The sequence below is a fragment of the Melanostigma gelatinosum genome (genome assembly GCF_949748355.1).
Source record: "Melanostigma gelatinosum genome assembly, chromosome: 14".
NCBI lineage: Eukaryota > Metazoa > Chordata > Actinopteri > Perciformes > Zoarcidae > Melanostigma > Melanostigma gelatinosum.
This window is the reverse complement of record NC_136647.1, coordinates 20610907-20624053: the sequence shown is the minus strand read 5'-3', so window position 1 is coordinate 20624053 and position 13147 is coordinate 20610907. Positions and strand designations below refer to the sequence as shown.

The 13147-nt window shown below is 42.4% G+C and overlaps 1 protein-coding gene across 2 annotated transcripts in view; it reads left to right on the top strand.

The window, feature by feature from the left end:
• Positions 1-13147, top strand: part of dscama (Down syndrome cell adhesion molecule a) — a gene marked incomplete at both ends in the record, with an annotated part of 93553 nt that overhangs the window by 43062 nt on the left and 37344 nt on the right. The gene's annotated exons all lie outside the window — the stretch shown is intronic.

The window sequence follows — 13147 nt, the reverse complement described above, 5'->3', positions numbered from 1 at the left end:
ACAGTATAATATGTTAGACTATTTGGCCTCCAGCTGATATGTTAGACTATTTGGCCTCCAGCTGATTAAGCCATCATTTTATTTCCATTCAATTCATTTATTTTCTGTGTCTAACACACTAACGAACCCAAATTCTGGGCTGTTACCAACGGCGCCCCAAGCAAATAAGATGGTAAAGAAAGTTGCCTTCTTATGTGGCAACGTTGACTAACGTAACTAAGCTCAATGCACCAAGTTGAGTTTATAAGTCCCAAATCTAGAACAACATTTGTCAGTCCTAACCAATGATGCGGTGCTGGAGCCATGCTCAAAATGTTAGCAGGGTTCAATTTGGGGATGAACTGAAGCATGCTAAATATTTGAACTGCAGTTATTTCCAGAACTTTCTATAAATGATTGCACTGTACATATACGAAGGCTATTAAGAGCTACATACAACCCACACCAGTTAGAACTGTGTTCTGCTTTCTCCCACATAAACATGCTGTTCTATACACATACAGATGATTGCACACTTCTCTTTCAAACAGCAATTGTATGCTTTTAATTTACTGATGTCGGCACAAGGTGTTGATTAGTGTATGATTTTTAATCTGGGCTCATTTCACATGAAAACAACTCTATGCACTAATTACTCATTTATTTTAAGTGCACCCCAAAATGTTGTAAATGCCCCAATTTCCTACACGGCTTTAACATATGTAAACATTTTGAATGCAGGACTTGTCTTTTTGACCCAGATCACGAGCGTTACCTCCCCATTCCTGACCACTGCTTACTGGGGAACTGTGTGGACAGCACATGCTTAGCAGTGACATGGACATCTGATTCTATAGTGTTAGAAAAGCTTGCTGAAAATGTGTCAGCCTTAAAGTATATCGGTACATCGCTGACATCACCATAGGGGTGTGACCATTCAGCCAGAAGGCCTCTTGAAAGGATGTAACACCGTCTCTCTGTGTCACTCTATGAACTGAATGACTTTTTTTCAAATTGGGTTTATATGGGATGGATAGGGGGAATGGTGGTATTGGTGATGTTTTGTGTTCGCTCATTTAAAAAAAAATATTACACACAAATAAATAAAATGATCTGACAATACAATAATTATTAATTTCTTGATTTATATTAGTATTAAATAATATTTTTAATGCAAAATATACAGTCAACTTCTAAGATATGATACACTATTACAGATGTAAGCCCCTGCATACACCCACACAGGTGTCTTTTTTTTATAGTGGCTGAATGGACTGGCAGGAGTTGTGCAAAGCTGCAGTATGTTGGGATTTAAATCAGGGATATGAAACTCCTTGTATAAGAATGCTCAAGTTGCAACTTCTCCTGCACCAAAATACGAGGACAGTGAGAGAGAGGTGTCTGCACGCCCACACCGTCTTAAGAAAAGGTCTCATCAGGCGAAATAAGTGACAATACTGTGAGGCTCCCCAGCACTTTATCCAATTGTGCGACTTAGCTCCACCTCAACCAGCTCCATCATAAGTATTTTTGAGAATATATATAGTTGTATGTGTTTCAATAAATTCGACGATAGTTTTAAATAATGCACAAAATACTAATGTCACTCGATTCAAACTAAACTCTTTAAACAAGCTGATTTGCATATGAGGTTAGTGAAATTATTTTGCTCGCAGACTATGATTCTAATTGTATGACATAAAAAGGGTTTAACGGACTGAATACAAGAGAAAATGTCACATCAAGATGTAGTTTCTGTAATGTTGTGGATGGAGGCTGCGACTCCGGGGCCACGATCATACAGGTTGACTCATTAGAGAGCTGCACTCCGTCCCGTCACTTCCTTCTACATAATCACTATAATGTGGTTTTACAGTCTTTTCATTTGTCAACTTTCATACCCACAGCATGTCAGAGTGGTTTTAACCTGTCTGGATTTTCTTAGACGAGTTCCATTAGTACGTAAAACAACAGTTTGATCCATTAATAGATCAGCACTGTCAGTTTAATACAGTGCAGAGAAGAGGTTTTTTCTCAAATTGTGAATGAAATTGTCTTTAAAAGAGACTTCATGTTTAATTGAACTGTCTGTATCCTGTCCATGCAGAGTCCTGATTGTCACTGGTGAATTTGTTTCTGAGGTGGTTCCAGCTTCCTGTTTTAGTTGGTCTGTTGCTCCGCAGCATAGTTCAGCACCACGGAGAGCTCCACTCATCATGTCTGTAAGTGGAGTCTGGTTTCACCTTTAGGTTTGACACAAAAACATTTTAATTGAACCACGAGTGTCGTCTTCTTTTCTTTTTTTTGGTGCAATTCAACTAAAATAGTTTTAAACAACATGTTTTTTGTTGCTTTTTAGGTTTTGATTTGTTTATTGAGGTCTTGAAAGTGACAAAAAGTTAAACTAAAAGTTAAACAAAACAAAAAAACAAAACTGTAGACATAAGTTTGATTCTGGCTTATAAAGATTCAAAGATATTCACATTTTATTTTGTAATTGTTAAGTGGATACTTGCATTATTATTTAAAATGTACTTACATGCGATGTTCTACGTTATTGAGTTTTACTGTGAGGCCTTTCATAACCTCAGCTGAGATTCTGCAGCTCTGTTCAGCGCAGTGATGCACAACTCAAGAGATCCCTGAAGCTGATGAAATACTGAACATACTGACAGATCCACAGCAAAACCCAAAGCATTGACTGCATGTCGACCATGTGTGTTGCTGTGTCTCTGTGCTGCTGGTCAAGCTGCTGCTACCAGCATTAAGCTGATAAAATGACATTCACAAACAAATGTGTCTACTGGGCAGACGTTGCATATCGATAATGTCCATGTCGAAATAATTCATAAATCCTGATCCACACTTGAACAAGGGGAGGAGAGGGAGATGGTGTTTACTAAACATGATGGCTACACATGTTGATGTCAAATTAACCCACGCTGTTTCTTCCACTTTAGCTCTTCTTAAAACAAGGACCTACTGTCCTCCATCTTTTGCTTCTTGTGGAACATTTAATCACTGATAAAGTGGGTTGATGTTGAAATGAACAAGGATTTGCTAATGCATGATTATATCCAACAGAGTGATTATTTAAAGTTCTGTGATATTGATACATTTTAACTGTAAAGTTTACCATTGTTCATCTCATGCTCCCTGTGTTGCAGCTAGCTAACAGCCCGTCCGGTCTGAGGGTTACCAGGTCATTGGTGTGGTATTCCTCGCTCGTTTGCTCTTTATTAAAGTAGCCTTTACAGGAAAGGGACAAACCTGGCAACAGTTAAAATGCCGCCATCCTACGGTTCAGTAGCGCCTTGACATTGCCCCAAAATCTGCCCAAATCTGTGAAGACATCCAGTCATTATCTGCAAAAAAACATCCCCTGTTCAGGCTTCCTTAATAAATAAAACAGGGGTCTTTCTTCACAGTGTGGATCAAAGTACATCTCTGTCTGAATCTTCGTCAAGCAGTGCATACAGGCCTCGTCTCGCCGCAACTTCCTCCCACTCTCTTTCTCTCGCTCCTCTCCGTCTTCATCCTTCTCCCTCCGATCCCTCCCCTTCCTCAGCGTGGCTGCTGAATATTTAATAAGCCTGAATTACCGAGGCCCTCAACCATAATGACGGGGAAATCAGACAATTAAATCAGAAGGGCTCCGGCTTTAAGTCTCACCTCCCCCAGAGGAGCCAGAGATTATTTAAAGTGGCACACTGTTTGATTATCTAATCCTCCTCTTGCCCCCTCTGCTTTACTCACAGAGCGCCATCGCCCGCTCCACTTGCCAGCACAAATTACCATGAAACACCAATGAGCACTGTATTTAAGTCCCTTTCCATAATGCGGGAATGTGGTGCCATGAAGTTCCCATGGGAATGGCGCTATGGGAGGAAACTCCTTCACACTCAGGTTATCACAGTTTAGCGAGGGGCTCGAAGGCTCGCCGCGTTCTCGCGCAGGGAACGTAATTAACAACCACAGTGAGACTGTGCGGTTTCCACGTTTGCTTGAAAAAACGCATGTCTTTGCGTTGAAAATAGCCCTCGTTGTTTCTGAGCTTGTGCTGCTGTTGGATGCGGTCGACGCTTGTCTTTCCCAGGTGGTATTCAAGTTTTCTTTTTGTTTTTTTCATTTAATCATGAGCTTTCATCAAGCATGAGTGAAAGGGGGAAGCAGTAAGTGTGTGTGTGTGTGTGTGTGTGTGTGTGTGTGTGTGTGTGTGTGTGTGTGTGTGTGTGTGTGTGTGTGTGTGTGTGTGTGTGTGTGTGTGTGTGTGTGTGTGTCTGTGTTATCAAACTAAATATTGAGAACAGACTGTAGGGGATCCACTCAGATAACCCTGACCTGCCACGGTGCTCTTTTGAAGTGAAAAGCTGCATGACTGGATACAGGCTTCGCTCCCAAATCAAAGGCTGTTTTGTTTGGGTTTTGGCGATAAGAAGAATTGTTGTCAGCTTGACTTATCATCCAGACAAAGTGATGGATTGTGATTGAGTAGATAGTAATAGCTTCCTTAATGCCTGCCAGTGCAGCACACACACACACACACAGAGGTTCTCACAGACAGAGAGATGAATATTCATGATTATACAGCTGAGGCTCAACACTGCTTCATTTAGTGTTGGCCAGAGAGAGGCCAATGATAGCATTGTAAACACACAACCATCGGGGGTTTAATAGCTCGACTCCAGTACTGGCTAATTACAGCACACATGCAGCCACACACACACACACACACACCCACGCACACACACACACACACACACGCACACACACACACACACACACGCACACACACACACACACACTTCTGACAGAAACACACACAGGTGCAGGTTTGAAAGCTATTGCAGGTGGAGATTTCTCTAATTTTTGACTTCAGCAGACAAACATTTGTCTGGTAAAAATAAAACAAAAGTGCTCACACAGCTGCCTCGAAACCATCTGGTGGAGAATAGAGACATCCTGTCATAGTATGTCAAATAATCCTGTACAAATAAACCCCATTCTTCCAGCGTCCATTGTTTGAGTCTGTTTGATGAGATAGATTTCCAGTCAGGAGCCGTCACACATGAAGCTGCTGACAATGACTTTAAAGCGGAACCGATATTACACATCCACGTTTACGGGTGTCGGGGAGGACTTCTGCATAGTGGAAACTTGAGGTGCAAAAAACTACAAATTTGAAAATGTGTGTGTAGGAGTGTGGAGCAGTGAGCTTGCCAGTAGCTCCTCATCTCTGCCTAAAGCTAGCTGATGATTAGCAGCGACTAACATAACACACCCGGTCTGTCAGCCGCCAAGCGTGGAATAAAAAGGATGATATCTCTGGTTCTGCTGCACCGATTTTGATCCTTGGTTTAAGAACAGTCTACTGTGGCTCTCATATTGGATTGACATTGCAGGTGTCCCTGGTACGTCCGATACCTAGTCTCAAGCAAGACCTGCCCTGAAAAGGACTCTGATACTTCTGCCCTTTAAATGTTAAGCTTCAAACTATGACGTTCTATGTCCCCCTCAGTTTTGGACGTGTCAGGGACGGTGTGTCAGTTTGCACTCGTTACATAGTGTCTTTTCAAAATGAACTTCCGTCTCCACAGAAAGTCAGGTTTCGGCAACAAAACCACTCAGGTTTAGGAAAAGAACGCGTTTGGCATTAACTTGACTGACGTGACAAAATGTTAACATTTAGTTTTGCACCAAAGTCCTGTTTGTGTTATAGTGTTTGATGACAACTGTTGATCCGTTTAAGGTTTAAGACCACTGACCAAGCGGGAGAATGTGTTGTCAAGACGCGTTCATTCAGTTCTTAAATGATTTAAAACACTTGCATCTCTATAAAATAATCCAGTTTAAAATGTCTCTGTAGCAAGATGAGGGTCCAACAATCTTTAAAAGCACTTTCACCAAAGAGTGACGGACGTAGTATGTTGTTTGGTTGCAGCTTTTGGCGTTCGTAAAGAGCACAGATGAGGAAGCAGTTTGTGTAAAATGGTCTAATATAGAGAACATGTAGCGATGTTCCATAAGAGCTACCATGAATCATTACTGAATTGTTATTCATCTCCTTCTGGTATCGTTTCGCAGTGATCTGGGATGTCTCGTAGAACATCACTCCGGAGACCGACAGTATCTCAAATCTCTCTTCCTTTTAACACGACAGAGGAATGTGGGGCAATGTCGAGGCCAAGCACCTCAGGGTCTAAGCTTCCCTGTTGCCTCCCGATTTAAATATCGTTCAGCGCCCATTTGCATCTAGTTTTAATCGCGGTTTATTCAGTCAAGCAGAAGATGACATCTTTATCTGTGGTTGACATATGAGGCCGTTAGCCTCAGGCTAGCGTGTGTCTAGTTAATGAGCAGAGGGATGCTGCCGCTGATTAGAACAAATTCTCAACCTTCTTCTCTGACTCAACTCCGTAGCGAGCAGATAGGGTCCGGACCCCAGATAGGCTGCTTCCAGTTTCTAGTCCAGGTGTGATGAGAAATTAGGGCAGGCGCTTGGTTTGTGTGTGTGTTCCTGAATTTGCTTGTAGGGGTGTACTGCAAAATGTACTGCAGACTTATTATTTTTGGAAGGGAGAGCAAGATTTATGGCATTTAAAAAAACTCCAGGAAAAAACAAGAGCAATCAGGAATAACAACAGAAGAGGATTCCCTCTCCAGAAAGAACAGACCTGCAATAGATGTCAAATAACATTTGACATCTATCATGGAACAGACAATATTATGGAAGTAAATTGCAAATATAAATGAAGTAGGATAATTGATAGAATTCCTACAGAACGCATTTTTGCAAACAAGGTAACATTTTTAAGGTGAGACATAGAGTTATGAGGATCAACATTATAATAATATAATAATCAAAAATGTCTTTATACATGTACAGTATTTATTGCATGTGTAAGCATTGACACATTTGACTGGACCGTATACCTGTGAGTGTGTGTGTGTTGTTCTACCTCTCCACCATTTACAGTATACTGGGAATATTGCTTGGTAAGCGAATGGTGGCCCGTGCGTTGCCATGCCAACCCTCAGCAGCTGTCAGTGTGCCTCCTGTAAGAATGACAAATGGTTTTTATTAGAGGGGCTCTAAATTGGTGGGATCCCCCCTCTCCATGGAGATGCTTATCCCAGCCCGATCCGAGCGGAGTCACTCTGCCAATAACTCTGAGCGGGCCTAATTACCACACGGGATCCTCCCGGGCTCATCATACACTGATTATTACTCACTGCCGGTGAATTCAATTTGATGGCGCATTTCACAAATTCATGTGCTACATTTGTAACTGTTACGAAACAAACAACAGTCATCATCAGCCAGTTTGTTATTTTTCTATATTTGTTCCCTTTGTGATCATATTAATAGATCAGAATGCAGATGCTCCTCTCTCTATTGAACTGATGCTGTATCACCTCAAGTCAATAACGTTTTCTACATACAGATAGGTGTTCCTTTGTTAATGTGCTACTGCACTGTATGAGCAGCATGCATTACCTTTATTTATTAATTTTTTGTCAAGCTGTTTGCCTTTGACCGTTCCAAGGTTACGCTGTCTCCAGGGGACCACTCTCCTCTCACTAATACACTCCAAGACAGTCGCACAGCGGGGACACTGCCAGCAGAGTGATGAGGAAGCACATTTTTTATTTTTTTTATCAGCATTGTTTAGCTGACTCCGTGGGTTTCCTGTAAGTGGCGTCCAGACCGTCGGCGTTGACTCAGAGCTCCTCAGGTTGAGGTGTTCAAGGTCCCAGGGGAAAATAATTTGTCTCATCTGGATGATGTGTCCCAACGTTTGCCTGTTTTTAACAGCATAATGTGAGAATATTATACTTCGAGGATTGTGCCACATGCAGAGATGCGAAGATATACAGGTTTGGTTTGTGTACGCTCTCGTTCGTCATCGTATGTTTGATTTAAAGAAGACAGCAGACAGAGCTAAAGGGTTCCTGTTGAGATCTGTCAGACAGACAGGGCTGACAGGTTTTCCTTTGATAATTACTCTGCCTAGCCATGATCTGAATTAGCATATGAAAGTTGTCTTCTTTTTTTTTTGCCTTCACTGGGAGCGCATAGCTGTAAGCTAATTTGTAAGTCATTTCAGATGACAGAGAGTGGTTGTATCCCAGAGGTGCTCTTTCCCTCTTGATCTTTATTTTTGTTCTCTCTCTCTCTCTCTGCTGCCTGCTTTCTCTCTCATCTCTACCTCCTCCCATCTCATCTTTCCACCACTCATGTCTCAATTATAAGAATATTGAAATGACTCAGACCAACCGAGTTAACTCTCTCAGCCCGTTTTGGGGCAGATGGTCGCCCGGCGAGCGCCGGTCAAAGTGCTCAATGTCACCGCGTGTCGTGTTCGACCTTATCGGGAATCCTTCTCTCTTAAGTCCTTGTCACGGGATAACCTGAGTGTCCAGTGGCAACTGGTCCACACCAGTGCAAACTAGAGTAATACAATAGTATTGTAATACGGATATGATTCTGCCTTTTCTCCGTGTTTCCATTATGTCTCAGAGGTTTCAGTAAAAAAAACTTCTGAGCCGATCCCCATTTGAATATACAAAGAGACCACTAGCAGGCTCAGTGTGGCTTATGTGGGGATTAATTGTAGCTATTGAGTGTGGCGCAGCCACAGAAAGGGACTTGTGTTTGTGGCACAGTCGATGCCAAAGCAGCTGGGCGGGCCCGAGGAAGGGAAGAGGAGACGACCCACAGTCCAGTGAGGCCACCTGGGATGAAGTGAAGCCATAGTTTCAGAAATATACACTAATACCCTTATCCCACCCAAATGTGCTGGCGTATGCCGTGTTTTAAACACGGGAACACTCGCTCTAAATTGGCGAAAGACTCCTTTTCCATTGCGAGTATACCGAGCTGTTGCACTGGTTTTTCTGGGGGTTTTTTCCTGCTGTGTCTCATTTGAAGTCACTGACGCAGGGTTAGTAAACAATGAACATGTAACGGCAGTTATTTCTTCTTCTTCTGTTCCTGATTTAGTCTCTCTTTCAAACTCTCAAACCAGAGCTGGGGATTGTTTGAACAGTGGACGAACAGACAAAGACGGTTTTGATCATTTTGTTTTGTGTCTGTCCGGTTTATATTCAACTTTATTTCAGACACATCAGTCCATATAAAAGAGAAATAAAAAACAAACGCATACAACAACAAATAAATACAATACAATACAAGGACACCAAGACACAGGCATAATCATTGCAGTTCAAAGGTTACTCGTGGTTAAAAACCATGGAGACGATACCTTGTATCACTTTGTGTTGGCTCAGTTAAGGTCTTTAGGATTTTTGATTCAGTCAATCGACATTTAAATTTATACATAAAATTCCTCAACACACGCGGTTTGAATGAAGCATGTTCAATGGGTGAAAGGACTGTTCTGACTGGAGTCTGCTGGCTTTAAGGAGAGCATATCAAATGTAGGCTTTCTACGTTAATAGAGTATAATAATTGTCCAAATCCCTGTTGATTTTATTCATTTATATAGTCATTTGTCGTGGGAATGAATGCCGATTGTCACCTTTCCTACTGATGACAAAAAGCAGATGTGTTAGTGGGCTCTTTGTCCTGTGGGAAAGGGGCTTCCTGCATCCAGGTGTGGACACAAATGCCTGCTCATGTATCTGGCACGTTAACACACATACCCACCAACGCTTTGCAAGAACAGCGGCGGCTGTGTCTCAGGCGGTGTTAGTATGCAGTAGGTGGAGCAGAGAGGAGCAGGGAAAAGCCTTGGATCGTTATTATTGACCATTCCTCCATGCAGCAGCGTGCTGCATGGACACACTCGCACTCACTCGCATGCACGCTCAGAGACACACATGTTCGCTCACACAAAGACTTTAATATACAGATACACAAGCCAGTGGGATTCGAGATAACTGCAGTGGTCCGAGCATACGCAGAAAATGCCGTCAGCTTACTGTACAAGGACATGCAAATACAATACAGCTCTGTAGGCCTGTATCTCTGTGCAAAGCAAACAATTGTATTTGTTTGGGAGGGAGCGAGAGCTGGCTCTGGGAAGAAAGAGATCTCATCCAGAATCAATAATGAATTACAAGAGTTGTGGGTATTTTTTTGATTTTAAATGAACAACCACCAGCACCTTCTGTTCTCATTGCAATGGTCTTAATACAGAAACATGTTTTACTCACATGTCAATTCACCTCCTGCTGAAAAGATGCACAGCGGTGATTTCAAACTGTAAGGTGCAAAATCTGCGAAGCGTTTTTGAAACGAGGTCGTTTAACATTTCAGATTTTTAGCATTCCAAACACAAGAGTCTCTGCTTACTTTCTAGATGTGTCCGCTGCTACCAGTGGACAGCAGACAGCACCCAGAAGCTGTACAAGATTTCTTGAGATCAGGTTGTGGCAATCATCAAGGTTCACTCGCTTGAGGATGATGTACTGTATTTTCACAGTGAAGGAAGAACAACAAACAGTACCAAGATGCTACTTTACTTGGGCTTAGAACAAGTGTAAGGGGTCAAACTCTATTCTAAGGAGCTGAGTAGTTACTCTGAACAAACAGACTGATGTGACACTGTTGCGATTTTGCGTAAACATGCACGTTGTCTTTCTTGCTGAGTTAGAAGATAAGATTGATACCTCTCTCATGTTTTCACACTAAATATGAAGCTGACACCAGGAGACAGATCGATTAGCTTAGCATAAAGACTGCAAAGCAGAGGAAACAGCTAGCATCACCAAAAGTAAATAGTCCACCGCTAAAGCTCACAAATTCTTAAATGACATCCCAGAAAACAAAGTGTAAAAACAACAATTTGTAGTTTGCGCTGTAGAGGTGCTTGGAGATTATTTTTCCTTTGGACTGAGCCTCCCTGTCCAGTATTGATACGAAGCTAACTGTCTCCCAGTCCCAACTCTAACAGTAGCGTAAATACTTCTCATTTTATTCTTCAGAAGAAAGCAAATACAACCTATTGTCTACTATTCCTTTAAAGCATGTTACACAGTTATTATAGTGAAAATTACTATTTTAATATCAATATGTGCCTACCTGTCATCCTCTGACCAGATCCAGTTTGATTTGCTCGGCAGACAAGAGACAAACACATCCGGTATGCATGTAAACGCGTGAGCTTGTGTGTCTGTTTTAACGTGCATTTAAAGCACAGGCGTACTGCCCTCTCCCAGCGCTGGTCTTTTGTCACAGTGACAGCCAGTCTGTTCTAATGAAAGCTGCTCTCGTTCATAAGCTCGCCTTGTCAACGTCTGATGCCGGACAACTTTCAGAGGGAGAAGAAGGGGGGGGGGAGGACAGCCTGCTTTGCTTTTCCCTTTGAGATCTGCTTTCTCTGAATTTCTCTGAAATGTGGTAATGTTCTTGCTTGTCTGTGGTTATATGGTGGTAGGTCACACACTGGAGTACCTCGACCTCAAGCTGAGAAAAAACCCTTCAGGATATCAAATCCATGGTCTCTCATTTCTAACTAGGTCATCACTTGCTCACAATAGCATCCTCACCACCCTCCTCTGTGTATTCCTCCCGCTCCTTCTCTGTTTTCTCCCTGCGCTCTCATTCATCCTTTCTTATTGCACCATTACTGGGATCTGTAAAGTCGTTTTCTGTCGTTTGTAGCTCAAAGATCCTTTTTTCTTTTTTTGTGCAAGTTGCCTACCACAACTATAGATGGTTTCGCATCGATGTACAGAACAGATTTCTTGTGATAGTCAAAGCATAAATGTCGAGGCGAATAGTAGATAATAGATGATTTGTCTTCTTCTTCTTCTTTCTTCTTCATTTGTTTATTGTTGAGATGTTGCAGATAAACACAAAGATCATAGATTGCAATGAACACCTTCTTTCATTATGTTCCGGCTGGAGGCGATATGTTTTTGGGTTATCCGCCTGTCCGTCCTGTCTCCTTCAAATTTGGCATAAAACGTCCACCTGGACTCGAATTTGGTGGTCAAAGGTCACAGTGACTTCTCAAAACACGTTTTTGACCATAACGTAAACATTCTTATGCTAATTATGACAATTTCAGACAAATGCCCAATAGGTTAAAATGATAAAGTGATGACATTAGCGACAGAGATGGATGTAAACTGCAGCATGGCTGGTTTGGTGGAGGATTACAACCATGAGGTGGTAATTCCGTTTCTAGCATGCACTGTGCAAGGGCCTGTACCAGCACTGTTAAACTGTCATGACGGGACTAAATGAGTGTAATTCAACAACCCATAAAGTGTGCATGATGATATCTCTACCAGAATCCCCCACCGTACGGCTGCCCCGTTTGATCCCCGGCTCAGATTGGCTTCTCCATCATCTGTGACACGAAAATACCCCTGGCAGCCACCGGCTACAGCGCACATCACTCCTCATAAACACCGACTACCTCTCTCTACCTCCATGTGTTCACACAAATTAGCATAACATTAGCATGATATTAGCACATCCAACCTGCGCTGCCGTGCCTTATCAAAGCGCTCTGTGATCCCTGGCTCCCTGCACTTTTTGATGGAGCAGGGGAAGGGGGAAGAGAGAGAGACAGACAGTTTCCCCCGAGACAGAGAGAGGAGAGAGGAGAGAGCGATGAGCTACATGATAACGAGCTGTGTTACACTGCTACACAACACACAGCCGTCACTGAGCCTCAAAGCCGCTAAATGGGTTGCAGCAGATGTTTGGTGACTACAACCAGACAGAGCTACGTACCGCACTTGACTTGCAAATATTTGCTAAGAGACTTCAAAATTGGATTTTTCTGTATCATCTTTTGGAATGCGTAAGGTAGTGATTCCTGTTAGAATGAATACACACAGTGTGATTGTGGAAGATTATTTGTTGTAAAAACGTCTCCTGGGATGAAATCCGGAGGCAACTGATCCTTTTGTTTGTTCCTTTCATGAGTCACACGCGCAGGGTTTCAGACGCTACTTTTGGTAAAAACATGGAGACACAAGCGGACATGTTCAGGACTACATTTACTGATAGTGGGGGTTAGGTTACAGGTCAGGACATGGTGACGTTTGAGTTACTGGTCGGTCCAGAGTGGTCTGCCTTCATCAGTGGGAAGAGGTATGTTTTTTAGTGGAAATTCTTTTATATGAAAGTAAATATGCACACTACACTAATGTCTTGTTGCACCAGACAATTAAGATGAGCGGGTAG